The 18,219-nt window shown below is 42.3% G+C and overlaps 1 protein-coding gene across 25 annotated transcripts in view; it reads right to left on the reverse strand.

Annotated features, from left to right (window-relative positions):
* Positions 1–18,219, reverse strand: part of Kalrn (kalirin RhoGEF kinase) — a 592,635-nt gene that overhangs the window by 300,374 nt on the left and 274,042 nt on the right. The gene's annotated exons all lie outside the window — the stretch shown is intronic.

Raw genomic sequence — 18,219 nt, forward strand, 5'->3', positions numbered from 1 at the left:
TCACAGAACCTCATTCTCCAAACCGCAATATAAACTCTCCATCCCTTCTCCCCCCACTTGGTATATTCTTAGTCTGATGCCCTCACTCTACCACTGTGACACCCCAGCCTTTGTCCTTGTGGCTCTGAAACACAGACAGGAAGGACTCCAATCTGACACAGCTGTCTCAGGACCTGTGAATGCATCTCCTAATCTGTACTCTCCATATTCAGTGGTCATTCAAACTGAAAATCCTGCTGTGCAGCAGTAAGACTCTGAAATAAATGTTCCCTTTCTATGAAGGCTGTTCCCACCTCTAGAATGAACAGTTGGAGAAAATTATTTGTAAGTGATAGCTCCATTTAACACTAGAAATATGTCTTCCTTGCAAATGGGCGTTAGGTTACTGGGATAAATTTAAAACAATTCACTTGAGCATATAATATGTTTAAAACATAGTACGGATACAGTATATCCTCTTCAATCATTGAGGGCAGGAGAGGAAGATGTTTTTTCAGTGTCTAATGTGGAGCACCAGGCAGTTCTCCATCTGACTCTTGTGGGGCTGTTATGGAAAAGACATGACAATTGAAGAATGGTCTATGGTGGAAGTCACAGGAGAGACAGAGAGGGAGGGGGAACCATTTCTGAGTACCAATGATGAACTCACCAACCACCTCACATATGTTGGAAGGACATTCTCCTATAGATCTAAAGAATGGGGCAAGCAAACAATAGCTGGCCCCATGAAGGCAGCTTCTATGTCCAAATAAGGCGTGTCTAATAAGGAGTCCTAGCCAGATGCTCCTTAAGTTGGACCCTGTCCATACAAATCTTCAGTTATAATTGGGATCGATACCAAAAATAACTGTAGTAGATGCCAACACTTCCCAGCACAAATAGTTTGGGCAATGTGATCTTCTCTGGGAACCTGACTTTATCACTTGTACATATGTAATCATCACCCTGTCCGTTCCCATATCTATCTCGACTTGCTAGAAAGTGTTTTCTTCTTCATATCTAAAATGTTTCAGCACCTTTTCTATAAATAGTTCATTTAAAAAACTTTGAATTTCTTAGGATTTTAATTTTCTTAAAATAAAAGTCTCTTAGTCTGTTTTTTTGTTTTTGTTTTCATTTTTTGCTGCTACAACAGAAATATCTGGTAAGTTTATAATGAACAGAAATCCATTGGCTTACAGTTGCTGTGTCATTGGTAGACAGAGGTATCAGAGCCAATAATGGACCAAGTTTGTTCTTTCTCTTTTTTTTTTATTAGATATTTTATTTACACTTCAGATGCCATCCCCTTTCCCCATTCCCCCCCCAAAAAAACCCCTATCCCATGCCCCCTTTTCCTTTTTGCATTTATACATTTTTTAAAAAATAATGTTAATCATAAGCGTATTAAGTTTGGAATTGTTCAATCAGAGGTGTAACCCACTGACAAACCTAGATATAACAACTATCTTTGACTGGTGGAGATACATGAATATCTGCCTCCCTGTCTCCCCCCTCTTTCTCTCTTTCATCACCTAGCTTCTCCTCTCCTTCTTCTTCTCCTCTTCTTACTCCTTTTCTTCCTCTCAGTACTCCTCCTACCTTAGCTCCTCCTACACATCACCCTTCCTGTTAAAATGAAACTTTTCTCTCAAAATACAATTAGAGCGTAATTATGTCAATTTGTACCAGTGAGGTACAAGATAGTCCTAATACCCCGTCCATCCTTTTGTTGACTAACCAGCACCTCTGTCATCTATCCTAACTAAAACATTTAGTTCTGAACCTGGCTTTAGGATGAATGTCAGCTGACAACTATCCACTCAAATCTTTTCTCTTACAGTAAATAGCTATAAGTTTTCAACCCCATCAGAAATCTAGAATGACTGAGTTAACTATAATTGTGGGAAGCACAAAGCATAGCTTCTAAAACTTAGCCAATTTATAGAGACCTCTGAACACCTGAAATGCCCCTATACTACTGAACGTTGGAGCATCAAATCTTATGTTTGTTCTTTCATAAAGATGCAAATCCCACCTAGGGTGATAGAGCCTTTAGACCAAGTCACCTCTTAAATGTCCCACCTCTTAATATTGTTACAATAGAAATAAGACTTCACCATGAATTTTGAAGGGGACAAACATTCACACAATATCACCTGCTTGTTTAAGAGTAAACCTAGGGGCCAGTAAGATGGTCTACCTAGTAAAAGCACTTGCTGCCAAGCCTGAAGATCAGAGTTTGATTCCTGGAACCCACATGGTGGAAAGATAGAACTGACTCCACAAATTGTCCTCTGATCCCCCCACATGTGCTATGATTTGTTTGTGTGTGTAATACATTAATGTAAAAAATGAATGAAATTAGGCCTAGAAACTCTAAATAGAGCAGCCTCTGTTTTTTTGCTAGGGTAACCCCCTTTCATTGACTCCTTTTCCCTTTCTGATCATCAATAGCCCTCTCCTCTTACACATTGGGCTTCAAAGGCACTCCTGTGCATTTTGTCTTATCACAGGCTGGAACTGATGCCTAGGCACTCTCAGTAAAGGGGGAAAAGGAAATAATGAGAACTGTCTATCAGGCAAGCAATCCATTAGTACAGTAACAACAATGGAACTGTGCTTTTTAAATAAAAGCCATGGCCAATACTAGAGGCTGTTGCTAGGAGTCATAAGTATGAGTGGACAGGAAGTACCAGGGTCAGCCCATAAGAGATGTCCAGTTCAGATTCCAGAAAACATAGCAACCCTCATGGGACTGACATATAGCAAAAGAAAGAATTTTTCTCATTTCTCTTTAAAGGAACAGAGAAGACCAACGGAGGGCAGATACAGTGCTGGAAGACAAAACAGGGAGAGCCCAGGCTAGTATTGAGATCTGAAAAATAAGAAATATGGTATATAATACAGAAGGACTAGAAGCTAGAAGCTGACCCAGAGCTGTTGCATGGCACAAACCAAAGGGAACAGCAGGGCTCAGAGTGCAGGAGTATGCATGCCTATGCCACAACATAAAGACAAAACGCTTTGAAGATCACAAAAGAAACATCTTTTCATCATCCTGCAACTGGATAACACAGTCTCTGCTCCTCTGATCATCCCCACCCCACCGCACCTTGACTCTACTCAAATCAGCAAAATATTGATTGGGAGTATGTAGCCTCTTCATGAGCGTATGAACAAAAATATTATAGAGTTGAGGAAGCTAGATTTAAGAATCTAGATGCAGGATTCTCAGCAGTTAAGAGCACTGACTGCTCTTCCGGAGGTCATGAGTTCAAATCCCCGCAACCACATGGTGGCTCACAACCATCCATCCGTAACGGGATCTGATGCCCTCATATGAGTGTCTGAAGACAGCTACAGTGTACTTACATATAATAAATAAATTAAGAAAAAAAGAATCTAGATGCAGATACAGAGTGGTTCTGGTCCTGTGGAAATTCACTCTCCTATGGAATTCTTGAAGTCAGAGAAGCAAGCAGGTGGCATGACAGCAGCCTCGTGGCTCAGAACAAGGCCACCTGCTACTGGGTTTGGCAATCAGAAAGATATGGAAGGGGGTGCACCCAAAGAAATGTTCTCTCTAGAAAGACGGAACTTCCAAGTGTTGCTGTTTCTCCTGTTTTCCATATTCTAAGTTTGGCTGCCCGTGGGAGGCAGTGGGGGTGACAGAGAGAAGGCAGGGCTTTGCAGAGACAAAATAGCTTCAAAGTTGCTGAAAACTTTGGGACTTGTAGACTTATTTTTCTTTTCTGCTCCATTGCTAAAGAGGCAGAGAGGAGAAGAGTGCCTGGCCCAGGGAAGATGGGGTCAGAGGGCTGCGACCTGCATCCCTCCAATGCTGGTGCAGTGTTCTGAATCCTCATTGTCTGGGTCACAAACATCCTTGTAGGTCAGGGTGGTCACATCTTAGAGCTTGACTCTTACAGTGAGTTGGCCTAATGTTGTTTGTATTTTAATTTTAATGTGGCTGCCCCCAAACTGTTTGCCCCAAAGACAGAGAGTCTGCACATAAGACACTAATTGTTAATTCTAATTGGTAAATAAGATGCCAACAGCCAATAGCTGGGGAGAAGAGACCTAGGTGGGGTTTAGGTTTCCCAGGCTTGGGACCATGAGGGAAAAAAAGAAGGAGAAGCAGAGAGGAGCCATAGGAGAGAAAGAGCAGACAGGAGAGGAGGAAGGAGAGCCGCCGTGTGGTAGGGGCAAAGAAAACATGGCCCAGAGGGCTGCCTGATTAGAGTTGAGAACATCCCAGATGGAGCACAGTGACTGAGGGCTTGAGATTAACCATGGGAAGGTAGAGTCTAACAGCATGGAGGGTAGGCAATTGGCCAGCTATTGTGCTGCCTAAGGCATATTTAAAATTATAAAGGCTGTGTGTGACTTTCATCCGGGAACACAAATGGTTTAAGGTGAGAAGAAACCCCGCACCAGGATTTTTTTTTTAAAAAATCCTTTTTACTTCAGACTGTGGCTCACAGCCTCTGTGATGAGGTCACGGACCCTCTTGTTGACAGTGTTCCTGTCTATCCTCTTCTCTACCTTTCCGGACTTTGCACCCTTCCCTTCCCACCAGTCTTAGCCCATTCGTACTGTGCTGGCAAATACATTGGAACACATGGCTTTTAAAGAACAGAAATCTCCAGGCATCAGTTGGGGGATGGGAATGGGGTCAGAGATCAAGGTGCTGGCAGACTTAGTGTCTGGTGAGGGCTCCGTTGAGGGTTCATAAACGGTGCCTTGTCACTGTTCCTGGTGTGGTGAAGAAGGTCTTCAGGGCAGTACTGCCATCAATGAGCCTTGGTCACCTCTCAATCACCTTGCTTCTAATACCATCATTTTTGGGGTTAGGCAGGAATGTGGAGGAGATAGAACACTCAGGCTATAGCATTATCCTTCTATCTTAGCTACCCTCGCCTGGGATGATGCACAGATGATAAGGACCACTTTCTCAATAGCATCCCTGACTCATGTCTTGGACCTGACTGCACATTCTTTAAGGGGTTCTTCCAGGTTAAGTTCTGTCTTCCTCACAGGTTGAAGACCTGTTAAAGCTCTCTTAGTACCTGACATTATAACTTTATTTGAAACAATGTTGTTTCAGATGTAGACTGCTAAGATATTGAATAAGAATAGAATAGCCCATAATACAGTATGACTGCTTTCAAATCAAAAGACAATATGTGGGGAAATAGATACTTACCATGTGGTATGATGGGCAAGACTGGAGTGATGTAGCTATAAGCCAAGGAGCACTAATACTATAGTACACTACAAGAAGTTTCGGAGACAGCCCGGAACAGATTCTCTAGACAGCTCTCAAGAAGAACTCAGTTTAGTGGATATTCTGATCTCAGATTTCTTATCCTCCAAAATTGTGAGGAAATGTGTGTCTGTTGTCTTAATCCCTCCAGACTACATCACATTGCTAGAGCAACCCTAGGAAGCAAAAACCGCACCTATCCTGCACGTGGCCTACAGAATACATGCAGGGTCCGGTCTCTGCTTCCTTCTACCATTTTATCATCCTGTCCTGTCCCACAGGATGCCTTTACCAATTTCTTCTCCAGACATGACAACCAATTATATTCCAGATGCAGACAAAGGTCTCAGAGTGAGAAGAGGGACAAAACTGCCTTCCAGTTGAAAACCACGAGACGGCGAGACCATAGAGGAAGTCCCGTTGAAAGAACGATTCGACTCTCAGCCTAGAGTGACTCTTTGCTACTGTTTAAGATGGCTAGATCCTGAAGAAACCATCCAAATACCATTGTTCTCACGGGATACGGATGAGAGAGTAGTAAAGCTGTGAATAGAGAAGGGAATTTGGAGCCTGATTCCAAGATACTTAAGTCAAGATGAGTTAATTCCAGTCATTTATCCATGTTAATACCGGTCAGTTAATGGTAGGGCTCAAAGCTTGGGCTAGAACTCAAGGATGTGCTGACACAGTGACATACACCTATAATCCCACTGCTCAGCAGCTAAGGCAGCTTGGGCTGTGTAATAAGATTCTCTTTAAACTGAAACTGTGATGGGGATTTATTTCAGTTGACAGAGTGCTTGTCCATCACACATGAAGGCTAGAGTTCAATTCTCAGCAGCCCATAACAATAGGTGTGGTGGCGCACACACGTAGACCTAGCACTTTGGGATATGGAGGCAGAAAGATCAGCAGTTCAAAGCCATCTTCAACTATACAGTAACTGGCTTATAAAATCACAAATTGTATTTTTTCAGAGGGGTGTGTGTGTGTGTGTGTGTGTGTGTGTGTGTGTGTGTGTGTAGAGTGCCTAAGAAGGCCAGAGAAGGCACTTTTTCTTTCCCTGGAGCTGGAGTTACAGGTGGTTGTGAGCTGCTAAACCTGGGTGCTAGGAACCAAGTGTGGGTCCTTGGGAGCAGCTCTTAATATCTGAGCCATTTTTTCCATCTCCAGACCACAAATTGTTGATAGATAAAATGTTTGTCAATCAGTACAGTTTATCTCACCCTGTAAGCGCAGAAGCCATCATAGAATAGAGAATGGAAAAGACAGAGGGCGGGGAGGACAGGATCAACACAGTGTCTTCTGGACTCGGCAGGACTACAGCACTCATGAACTCACAGTAGATGTGACCACTGACCCAGGAGCAAGCCAGTCAGCCGTCCAGCGTGGAGAGGTGGGGATCCTGAACACCTACCTCAAGCTGAAGATCTATCGGCTCCTGGGCCGGAAGGGAATAAATCAGTTTTCTTTAAGGGCGTGGTCCCTGGTTGGTTGCCAACATTCCAGTGGCTGGCCCCACACCCCATGAGTATGCAAGCAACATAAACTGTACTCTGTGTTATAGAAACAAAACAAAAAGGTAGACATGAGTCGGGAGGTAGCAGGGAAGGGAAGAGTTAAGAGGAGTATAGGGTGAATATACTCTAGATACGTGGTACGAATTTATAAAATTCTCAAAGAGTTAATACAAATAGATTTTAAAAAGAACAGTTCACTGTATTGTGTCACACCCTCACGTTAGAGGACTATGCCGTCACCCTAGTTGTGTATTTCAAGAACATTTAAGGAAATGAGGAAGTGAAGTCAGGACAGAGCCAATCACACTTCTTTCTTATCAAAAGCTACTACTGATAATGGCTGTCAGTTTGGGATCAATTTATAAGTATGATACATGGTAGATTATGCTCAGAGGGGAAAAAAAAAAACCTCAGGGAAGAAAAAGAACCTGAGGGAGTTCTCATAGCGGCAGGTGGTAGATGGTAACTAGGAGTTCACCACTGATCCATCCCTAGGCAAAGCCGTCTCGGCAGGCAGACCTCTGGATACAGCTTGTGGGGCAGCATTCACAGTGGGCATCTCTGAGTAAGGTTAGCAACACATTCTCTTTTCTACTGCGTCTCTGTTTTCCAGTTGTTCTCTGATGAACATGCGTTGGTATCGTTATTAGAAAAAAACCACTTGCGATATAAAATTTACATGCAGGGAATTCTTTATCACTCAATCTAAAAATGAACAGATTATATTCACATGTTTGCCATGATTTCCCGGGAAAGGTGGGATGGGGAACCTGTGAGATTAGTAGCTTTTAAATTCATATATCTCTGCAATGTTCTATAACTAAAAGGGGGTTCTTCAAAATTAGAAACCCACAAAATACAATAAGCTTCAAAAGATAAAGTCAAGGATTCAATATATTTGTCCACCAAAAGATGACGACTTGAGTGCGCTTAGAAATGCAAAGAAGTATCATTATAAATGTACTTAGAGAGGGGCGTGTTTTATCTGACCAGCCAGAGTGAAATCATCACACAGCCTGTAAATCTTGCTGCAGCTCCAATCAAATATTTCCCCTTTCCCGGCTTGAATTTGATGACACTGCTCATCATAGGTTAGAAGAGGCGTGGTTCTGGTATGATATATACATGCAAAAGGAGATTAGATTAAAAGCAATCACCTATGAAACCTTAGAAATTATTCTTCCTGGCAGAGTGCCAGCAGTGTATATTCACGACCCTCAGATGATTTCCCCAGCAGACAGGGAGACTAGTCAAAGGATAATTCGTACCAGGAAGGAACGCTCCCAGCCTAGAGACCCTGTCTGAAACAGGCTCTAAGTGTTGGTTGACATCGCTATCAGACACCTATCAAAGCTTACCACAGAGTTGACAGCAGTATGGATGACAAGCATGATGCTGGTCTGTCTGGTGGTGTTTCCAGAGATGGAGCCTGGCAAGCTGATGTGAGCAGAAATGCTTAAATCTCTGCAATAAAGACCAGCAGAGCCAGGAGAATCAGCCCACTCCTTCGGTTTTGCTGTTCCACCCTGGAACTGAGACTCAGCTTTAGAAATACCCTCACTGGGGATACTGTTAAAACTCATCATTGCCATGGACCAGCAGGCAGTTTAGCAGGTAAGGTATCATGATCGCTTGAGTTTGATCCCTGGGACCCACATGATGGAAAGAAGGAAATGACTCTGGTAAGTTATCATCTGTCCTCTATATGTGTGCATAAGTGTGTATGCATGGGCACATGTGCTCGTGCAAAAACATACTAAATAAATAAAATGTGATAAGTATTTATTGACAACATCATCATTGCCTGAGAGAAACGTGGCTATGGGACAGAGCTGCATTAGAACCTACAGGGAGTAACATACATGGCTGCAGGAAATGGATTCATGGTCAGGGACCTTGAACTCAGGCTGGCCTGAGAGCTACACTGCTGTGTTGGAAGGAACCCTCCCTGAAGAACGACCTTAGCCTCTATGCTGGGCCTTGGCAGGATCTCTACTCATCACTGAAATTAGTGGGCCTCGGGCATCAAGAAGAGAGGTATATATAGAATATTCTGTATATAAGGCATAGATTGTACATTAGAACTGTGTATTATTTATCATCAGTAAAAATGAGAGTAGAATTTCAGCAGGAGATCCTTAGGGTGAAGTCTTAGCTCTCTATAAAATTAAGTTATGTAGAACAGTGCACTCTCTAAGGACAAGAAAGAAATGAGGTGTGACACGAAGTACAAATTGGTAATCTAACACCAGGGGCATGCTAGGTAAAGAAGCAACCAGTGCAAAATGGGGAAGCCGGGGACATTTTTCAGTAGGAAACGTCTTTTGAGTCAACTTTAAACTCTAAAATGTGAGGCCAAAGGCAGTCATCTTCCGAGCAAAGGACAAGCCCAACAGTCAGAGGAACCTTGGACAAAGGTTAAGGGAAGACAATGAGGGGTGGTCCAGCCAGGCTAGTGAGGGAGCACTGGCTACAGAGCACCCTCTGCTGTCCTCAGACAACTATGGTTTGGGAGTCAGAGAGGCCAGATCAAGTGATCCCTGTGGGTTCAGCACCCCACCTACAGTGTCAAAGACTGAAGGCAGGGTGGGGAGGAAGCAGGGAGTGAGAAAGACAAAGGAAGGAGTCCTACTGCCCCCAATACAAAGCACCATATTGTTTCCATTTGCAACTGCTTTGCCCCCAGAGTCTCACTGACTGACCCAACTTACAGAAACATGAGAACAAAGATCCTTGCTCAACCCATCATTAGCTTTAGCTTTAGAATGTGGAAAGAATCCCAGCTAATCCAGTGAGCAAGCCTGGGAACCTGGCCCTCAATCAGTGAAGTAGCCCAGGGCATCAAGAGTTCAGTCAGGCTGAGAGCCACATTCCCTCTCTTGGGAAACTCCCAGTTTGTTACAGTCTCATCAATCTCTTTTGTATCTTTAGTTCGTCTTTTGTGAATGTGTTCCAGACATGATCTCATCCAGTTACAATATCTCCTGAATAAGAATGATAACGATTAGCATTTGTTCTGTGCTCTAAGTAAACTGAAGCTTCAAGTATGTTATCTTAATGCCTACATCAGATGAGATGGAATAGACATTATTCCCATTTTGTAGATGCAGAAAATGAGGCTTGGCAAGGTTATGTCACTGGTAGGGTAGCTCTAAGCCTCCTACCCACATGCCCAAATCCCTGTATCCATCCCATTGACATAGATGCTTATTCCCCATACAGGGAAGAAAGTAGGAAGGATCTGTAATTGGCATTCTGTTCATGAGGAGTGGGGGTGGATGCGGGGGTTGGGAGGAATGTGGTACTAACTGATCCAGTGGCTTTCATGGAAGAGACAAAACAAAGAGAAAGAGAATCTAGGACTCTGCCCTGTGTTCAAGTCATCTAATGCCTCACTGGGTACCCTGAAGCCATGATAGGATATGATTTTTTTAAAAAATAAATCCCAAACTGTGACTCTTTCTAACCTTATAAACTTGTAGAACTTTCACCAGAGTGATGGCTATAGCAGGTGAACCAGATCCAAAGTATGAATGACAGTCTGATTGGGTTGAAAGGCACCTAGAAGATTGGAAGACAGACTTCTGAGCCCACCTGTGAGGCTGTTTCCAGAGAGGATTAACTAAGGAGGGAAGGGGGCATCACTATTCCACAGCCTGTAGCAGAGGATGCAATGAAAAGGGTGGGCAAAAGCTCTTAGGAACAGAAGCACTCTCTCTGGGCTTCTTGGTAGGCCATCTTTGCCCTGCTTCCCATGATGCTCTGCTTCCCAGCACAGAAGCAGCAGAACTCAGAAACTGCCGGCTGTAATAGACTTTCTAACAAAAGGTCCAATACAAAGTCTGTATCTAAATAACCCTTTCTTCCGTAGCTCTAACTTCTTAAGCGAATGAGAATGACCACACACATAATTTTAGACAGAGTTCAAGCCTTATGGAGAAGAGAGGAAAATGGAGCGAGTCCATCACATGGCTTTGGAATTCCCGTTTTAGACTTTCTCACTGCCTCCTCCCTGGGTGATATTTTCAAATTCTAGGCATGTGATGGACTAAAGTCCACCAGAGCTATTTCAGTCTGAATTTGGCATTATTGAGTCTAAGATATAGTGTACAAAATAGCCCACAACGTGCAACACCATGGAGTTATGTAATTAGAGCTGAGGTAACCAAAATTTTATGTTGCTGGTCCCTAGACTACAGAAGGACAGCTGTCTAACAATCCCTTCATAAACCCCACAGGCCATGTGCTGGCCCCGCATTTGCTTTGTATATGCCAAGGCAAACACAGGCACCGATGCAGACGAGGCTAGGGTGCCCCCTTGCCACCTGCAGAAGGCTTTAAAACTCTTTATCTAAACCTGGCTTCCAGGTGGAAGCGCTCCAGTTTGTTCTTGTCAGAACTTGGCAGTGAGTTTTTCCCTGTTAAAAATTATTCCTAACAAATGGTTTGTGAAAATGTCTCCAGTTGCTCCCTGGCAGAGAAAGAAGGCCTGGATCTGCCTGGTGGGTCGTTCTGTTTGGTGATGTATAGTCTGGGGCTTGCATAACACTGCCAAGAACCCTTCCACTTAAAGTCTTTGCAGGTACTGCTTTTCTGTTCTCATTGCCTGCCCTGGGTGCCCCGTTCACCCCCAAATTCTCAAATGCCCTTACCCTTTAGCCCAGACACTCAGATTTATTCCTTTTCCTGAGTGTCACACTCAAGAGGCTCTTGTCTCATGGAGGTCTCAGGGTTGTGGAAAACACTGTCCATCTGACTGAAACCACATTTCAGGTGAAAGCAGCATAGAGAGAAAGGACCAAGGGAGGAGGTATGCCTCAGGATGTTTGACCACAGTGTGAACCCCACGATTGGGAACTGGGAAAACCTTGTTGCAGTGTGTGGCTCAGCTGTAGCACACACCTTTAACCCAAGAGCTAAATAAAGTCAACCCTAGGTCAAGCTGCAGAGCAAGCAACCAGGGAGTGAACAGAAGTAAACAGAAAGGAGGGGCATTAGTTGAAAGGTATTTAAAACAATGGAGGAGAAAGAGCTTTTTCCTTCTGGGACATCAGTGGAACAGGAAGGTCAGCTGGGTGCTTCTCTGAGTTAGGAGGTTTTCACTCCAGCATCTGGCTCCTGAGTCTTCATTGGTAAAACTGAATGGCTGGATTTTTTTCTTTATAAAATAACAGAGGTAGGAAGAATGCAATGAAGAGAGGGAGGAAAGATGACACTGGCTAGGAGGAAGGAAGAGGTTCCAGACATCACTTCTTACAAACCCTCCCATCTCCACGGTAGTCCCCACCCCAGGCAGGTTTACAGACTGAGAGTCTTCGAAGACCTCTGACGTGAGGTCAAACACCTTCGAAGACACCTGCAGTGAGGAACATGGAAGGGCTTGGGAGGAAATTGCCATTCTCTGATGTCTTCTCTTGGGAAAGAATTTGTTATTTGTGTTTGCTTTTTTGGAAGAGGGTCTCATGTAACCCCAAGCTGCCCCCAAACCTAATATATATCAGAAGATGGCCATGAGCTTCTGATTCTCCTGCCTCCACCCCCGAGGTACTGAGATTACAGGTACGTATCTCTATGTCTGGCTTAGAGAAAAAGACTACTTGTGGTTGGTTTAAGACCACATGAAGCTCATGAATGAGGAAGATCAAAGTGTGGGTGCTTTGGCCCTTCTTAGAAGAAGTAACAAAATACTCATGGGAACAAATATGGAGACAAAGTGTTGGACAGATACTGATGGTGGGGCTGTCTAGAGACTGCTCCACCTGGGTATCCATCCCATGTGCAGTCACCAAAGGTAGATACTGATGTGGATGCCTGGAAGTGCATGCTGACAGGAGCCTGAAATAGCTGTCTCCTTAGAGATCTGCCAGAGCCTGATATATACAGAGGCAGATGCTCACAGCTAACCAATGAACTGATCATGGAGTTCTCAATGGAGGAGTGAAAGAGAAGACTGAAGGAGCTGAAATGGTTTGTGACCCTATGAGGAGAGCAACAATACCAACCAACCAGAGCTCCCAGGGTCTAAACCACCAGCCTGGGTGCACATAGGGAGGGACCCATGGCTCCAGCTGTATATGTAGGGGAAGATGACATTGTCAGGCATAGGTGGGTGAGGAAGTCCTTGGTCCAGTGAAGGCTGGACACCCCAGTGTGGGGGAAATGGGAGTGGGAGTGGGAGTGGGAGGGTGGGTGGGTAAGGACACATCCTCATAGAATCAGGAGGAAGTTCCTGGGGGTTCCTGGGGTGGGGGGAAGGGGGTAACATCTGAAATATAAATAAAAGATCCAATAAAATAAAATAAGCCCTCAGTTTTCAAAGCTTATTTTGCTTTTCTTTGTAACCTCACAATTATAACTGGCTTTAATAACTTTAAGTTACTAGAGGCTGGAAAAGAATAAAAAGTGTTTATATTAAATACATTGTCAACAAAGGGAAAAACCATGTATTCATTATCATGGCTATCTCATTAGAAAAGCCAGCTAGAAAATATACCCATACACAAAACTGAGAATATTCGGGAGAATAAAACAGCAAGTGTTAGCAACTGTGAGACGGTTAGACAACTGAGCCGCTGGATTGTTTTTGTTCCTTTTTGCTTCTCTGAATTTTCTATATTGAAAATATGTAGTTTCATAATTAAAAATAAAAGATAAATAAAAATAACTTAGAAACTTCCTTTAGAAAAACAATCAAAGGGAGGCTTGAGTCAGCCCAGTTCTCTTGGTTCCTCCAAATGGATGCGAGCTGGAAGCGTGGGCTCTGAGTCGGCCTGCTGGGCTTAGATCCTGCTTCCTATACTAAGCCTAATTCCTCAGCTGGAAAAATGAGGACAATATTTACACTGACTCTGTAAGAGTTGCTTCAAGGATCAAATGAGATTTTTCCTCATAAAAGTACACTTTGTTAATGGGCAGTTCTCATTTATTCTCACATGCTGGTCACAGCAGAGCAGGTTTGAAGTCTCTTGAAGGGGGATCGTTGCCTTGTTGTGGTGTCTATACAGATTTCTCCTTACGGTGGGGTCTGTATATAGTCCCCTTGCTGTGGGGTCTGTATGCATTTCCTCTTGCAGTGGGGACTGTATAGATTTCCTTGTGTGCACACTTACCACTAGCTTCCTCTTAGCCTCAACTTAAACAAAGACTGGCTTCACCCACCATCCCCACTCCAGAGGCCTGTTCTACCGACACAGAAACAGAAGGAGCAAGAGGAAGTTGACCCTGTTTCTCTTCATCTGGGCAAGCTAAGCTGTGCTGAAATTAATCATCGGAAACTGCTGGAAGGAATGGCTTACCTTCAGAATGAACATTTGCAGAGGAAGAAGCTCTTCTCTAGGACTACCTTCCTGACTTCTTTTCAAGTGTCTGCTGGTGATCCTCAGAGCAGCCCTGTCATCTGTTAAGTTCTTCAGTATAAACTGTTCACCTCCTTCCTTGGATCTGTCAACACCATTGGCTGCTGGAGGTCTAGCTGCTGTGTATCCCTTGCTGCTGTCAGGATGTGCCATTACACTATTGGATTTCCTTGGGTTTGACTGGTCAAATTGAGCTATTGCTTCTTCTATAATGGTTAACCCTTTGACCATGATTGCCAGTATCTCTGGAGAGATGGCTCAGTGGTTAAGAGCAGACTGCTCTTCTAGAGGTCCTGAGTTCAATTCCCAGCAACCACATGGTGGCTCACAACCATCTGTAATGAGATCTGATGCCCTCTTCTGTGTCTGAAGATAGCTACAGTGTATTCATATACATTAAATCAATCAATCAATCAATAAACAAACAATGATTGCCAGTATCTATTGCTGACATGTTTCTTTGGTATCTGGCCATCTCAAAGGACAGATAACTCTTAAATCCAGCCAACATAGTTAAGCATACCATCTCATGAGTTTATTATTTATTCATTGATTGTTCTTAGAAATTAACAAAAAGCTTTGTGCATAGCAAGTAAGCAATCTTCCACTGAGCCATACAGCATCCTTCATTTTTTTTCCTTTTAAGTTTTTATATTGAGATGGAGTTTTATTGAGTAGCTCAGGCTGGCCTTAAGCTTGTACTTTTTCTGCTTCATATTCATGACTAGTTGACATTACAAGTCTATATCACCCGGCCTCTTTCCCAAGCTATCTTGAGAGATGATAGTATAGCATTGGTAATTTAGCCTAGAATTGACTAAAGTCTAGATATAGTCACAAGCCATGCCAGAGGGATCACAGAGGCCAACAGCTCTGAGTATTTTCTACAAACCAAACTCTCCATTGAATACTTTCCATTTATTTTTATTCTTAAATAAATAAAACTCCTATCACTCTTTAGAGTATCACTATCATTTCTGAGGGAAACACACAGAAGCTCAGAGAAATTATGTGACTATAACAAGGTACAAGGTTGAAATGTGAAGTACATAGGTACTGGGCCACACAGATAGACGATTTTGTGCTAAAACATAGAGATGAAGACTCAGGGTAGATACCTTCCAAGGCCATTATTAGCAGACTAAGTTCCAGCAGAGATCAGAGCCAGCTGTCATTGGGTTACATGCTTCAGATGAGCCAGAGGACAGACAGAGAAGGGTGGGAGGTAGTCAGACAGCCCCATATCCTAAACCTGTCACCTTGAGCTAGCTTACCTCTTTACCTCAGATTTCATATCTGTACGTTTACATCAGAAATGTCTCCTTCATGTTGTAAGGTAGTGTTGGCACTTAAAAAATATAGAGGAAGCTCTATAGCTCAGTACTCCAGGTAGGAACCTTCAGAGCCAGTCTGCTCTCTGGATCCTCCCAGGCATCCTATCCACCTTGGTGCTCCAGAACCATAAATGCCAACATAGACATAAATTATATCCAGTAAAACTAGTAGGATAGAGAAAAACCTTTTGTGATTAAAAACAGATATAAGGGGGACTGGAAAGATGACTCAGTGGCTAAGAGCACTGGCTGTTCTTCTAGAGGATCCAGGTTCAATTCCCAGCACCCACATAACAGCTCACAACTGACTGTAACTCCAGTTCCAGGGGATTTGCATCCTCACATAGACATATGTGCAGGCAAAACACCAACGCACATAAAAAAACAAGCCGAATCAAAACAGATTTAAGGAATTTATGTTCATGAAGCCAGTTCTATAGAAGAGAAAGAATACTTTTTTCCAGATTGAGGCCCCAAAGTCCTCACTGTACACAAGGCAAGCTAAGGCAAGCACAAAAGAGGGCACAAGGAATAAGTAAACAATTCTAGAATAGTAAATTGAAAGGTGTCTACAAAAGCAATTATTACCACAGCAAAATAACATGCATTAATATACATTGTGCATCAATAACATTTATTGTAACTGATGTTTATTACAACTGATTAATACACATTTTCAGCAATAACTCTCAACATTAATAATCTCAATTTCTCAATAGAAAGAAACAGACTAAGATACTGGATTAGCAAACAGGGCTCAGCCTTTTGCTGCCTTCCAAGAACCATCTCTCTGTCAGTGACAGCATCACTATAGGGTAAATGAGTGGGGAAAAAGTATTCCATGCAATTGGAATAAAACCAAGCAAGCATAATTATTCTAATATCTTATGAAATAGACCTCAAGCCAAAGCTAATCAGAAAAGCCTGGGGAAGAGATTTCTTATTTATAAAGAAAAGACCCATGAACAGGACATTATAATTCTAAATATTTACACACTAAGAACAGGGCCACTCAATTTCATAAAAGAAATACCAACTAATCTAGTGCCATAAACTGGCCCCAACGCAGTGTTAGTGCATTATTTCAATAGGTCAATAGACAAGTTATCTCATAATAGACAAGGTTATCTAGACAAAAATCAAACATAGAAATGCTGGTGTTATATGCTATCATAAATCAAATAGATCTAACAGACATTTACAGAACAGTCCATATAAACATTAAAGAATATACTTTCTGATGGGCATAATGGCATATACATTTAATTCCAGCACTCAAGAGGAGAGGCAGGAGGATCTCAGTTCCAAGTTAGCCAGAGCTACCTAGTATTTAAGACCCAATCTCAAACAAACAAGCAAAACATTTAGACACACAACAGAAAAGTATGCTTTCTTCTTAGCTCATGGGACTTTTAAGATCAACCATGTGTTAGAACACAAAGCAAGTCTCAACAAATTTAGGAAAATTTATGTGACCATAAAGAAGTGAAACTGGATATGAACAACAGTAGAAGTAGCAGCCAGTATACAAATTCATAACAACTAAATTTAAGATTGTTTGGTGAAATTTTTGATCATGGGAGAAATCAAGAAAAAAATTGAAAAATTCCTGGAATTGAATAAAACTAAAAATATAATAAGTCAGAATTTGTAAGACACAATAAAGACAGTCCCAAGAGGAAAATTTATGGCACTAAGTATCTATATAAAAACCAAACCTCAAAAACCCCTGGCATGATTTCATATCTATATCTTAATGTTGGACCTGAAGGCATTGGGAAAACAAGAAATAAGACCCAAAAATAATAGAAGGGAAGAGATAATCAAAATTAAGATTCAAAAATGGTGAAATTGAAACAAAGCAAAGCAGGAAACAAACAAAACCACACAAGGAATCAAAGAAACCAAAAGTCAGCTCTTTGAAAAGATTAACAAGATTGACAAACCATTAACCAAATTAACCAAGAGAGACTCAGTGAGAGACTCAGACTAATAAAATAAGAGAAGAAAAGGGAGACGACATTACAACCAAGGCACTGAAAAAAAAAATCTACAGAACCAGAATAAAGGAAACTTCAACTGAGTGAGGAAGCATGTCCTTGGCTTGTGGCTTCAGAGAGTCTGGTCTATGAGCTTGGAAAAAGCATCATGGTGGAGGGATGTGGTGGAGGACATTCACCTCATGATGGCTAGGAACCAGAGTAACAGAAACAGGAAGTTCAAAACACTTCCCAAGGACCTCCCCTAGTGACCTACTTCCTCTAGCTAGGCCCCACCTCCCAGAGTTTCCAAAAGTTCCTCAAACACTACTACCAGCTCAGGACCTAGGTTTAAATCCACGAGCCCAATGGGGGACCTTTCATATTCAAATGATAACATTATTTACTCAAAATAGATGCATCCAATTATTTTAACTTCACAATCCTGGCAGCTTTCCAACAACTACATTATGTTTTATCATATATTTTAAAAGTACAATTTTCATAACAAGGTATAATATGCTTATATGTGATCTAAATAGCCAGAATGCAGGAAAAAAATTATTTCTGATGTAAAGATTCTATTTTAGTTTATATTATCTTTAAAGCCTTTACCATGCTTCTGTCCTTCAAGAATAAAGTCTGAATCCATGTACCTAAAGGTCAAGTTTCTTGGGAGTTGAGACCTCATACAGTATCTGAGCTTTCAAAGAAACACACAATTATTTACTTTCTACTATGTAGAATCCTTTGTTCTTAACAACTTAATTGGCATATGTATGT

The sequence above is a fragment of the Arvicanthis niloticus genome, chromosome 12, assembly GCF_011762505.2.
Source record: "Arvicanthis niloticus isolate mArvNil1 chromosome 12, mArvNil1.pat.X, whole genome shotgun sequence".
NCBI lineage: Eukaryota > Metazoa > Chordata > Mammalia > Rodentia > Muridae > Arvicanthis > Arvicanthis niloticus.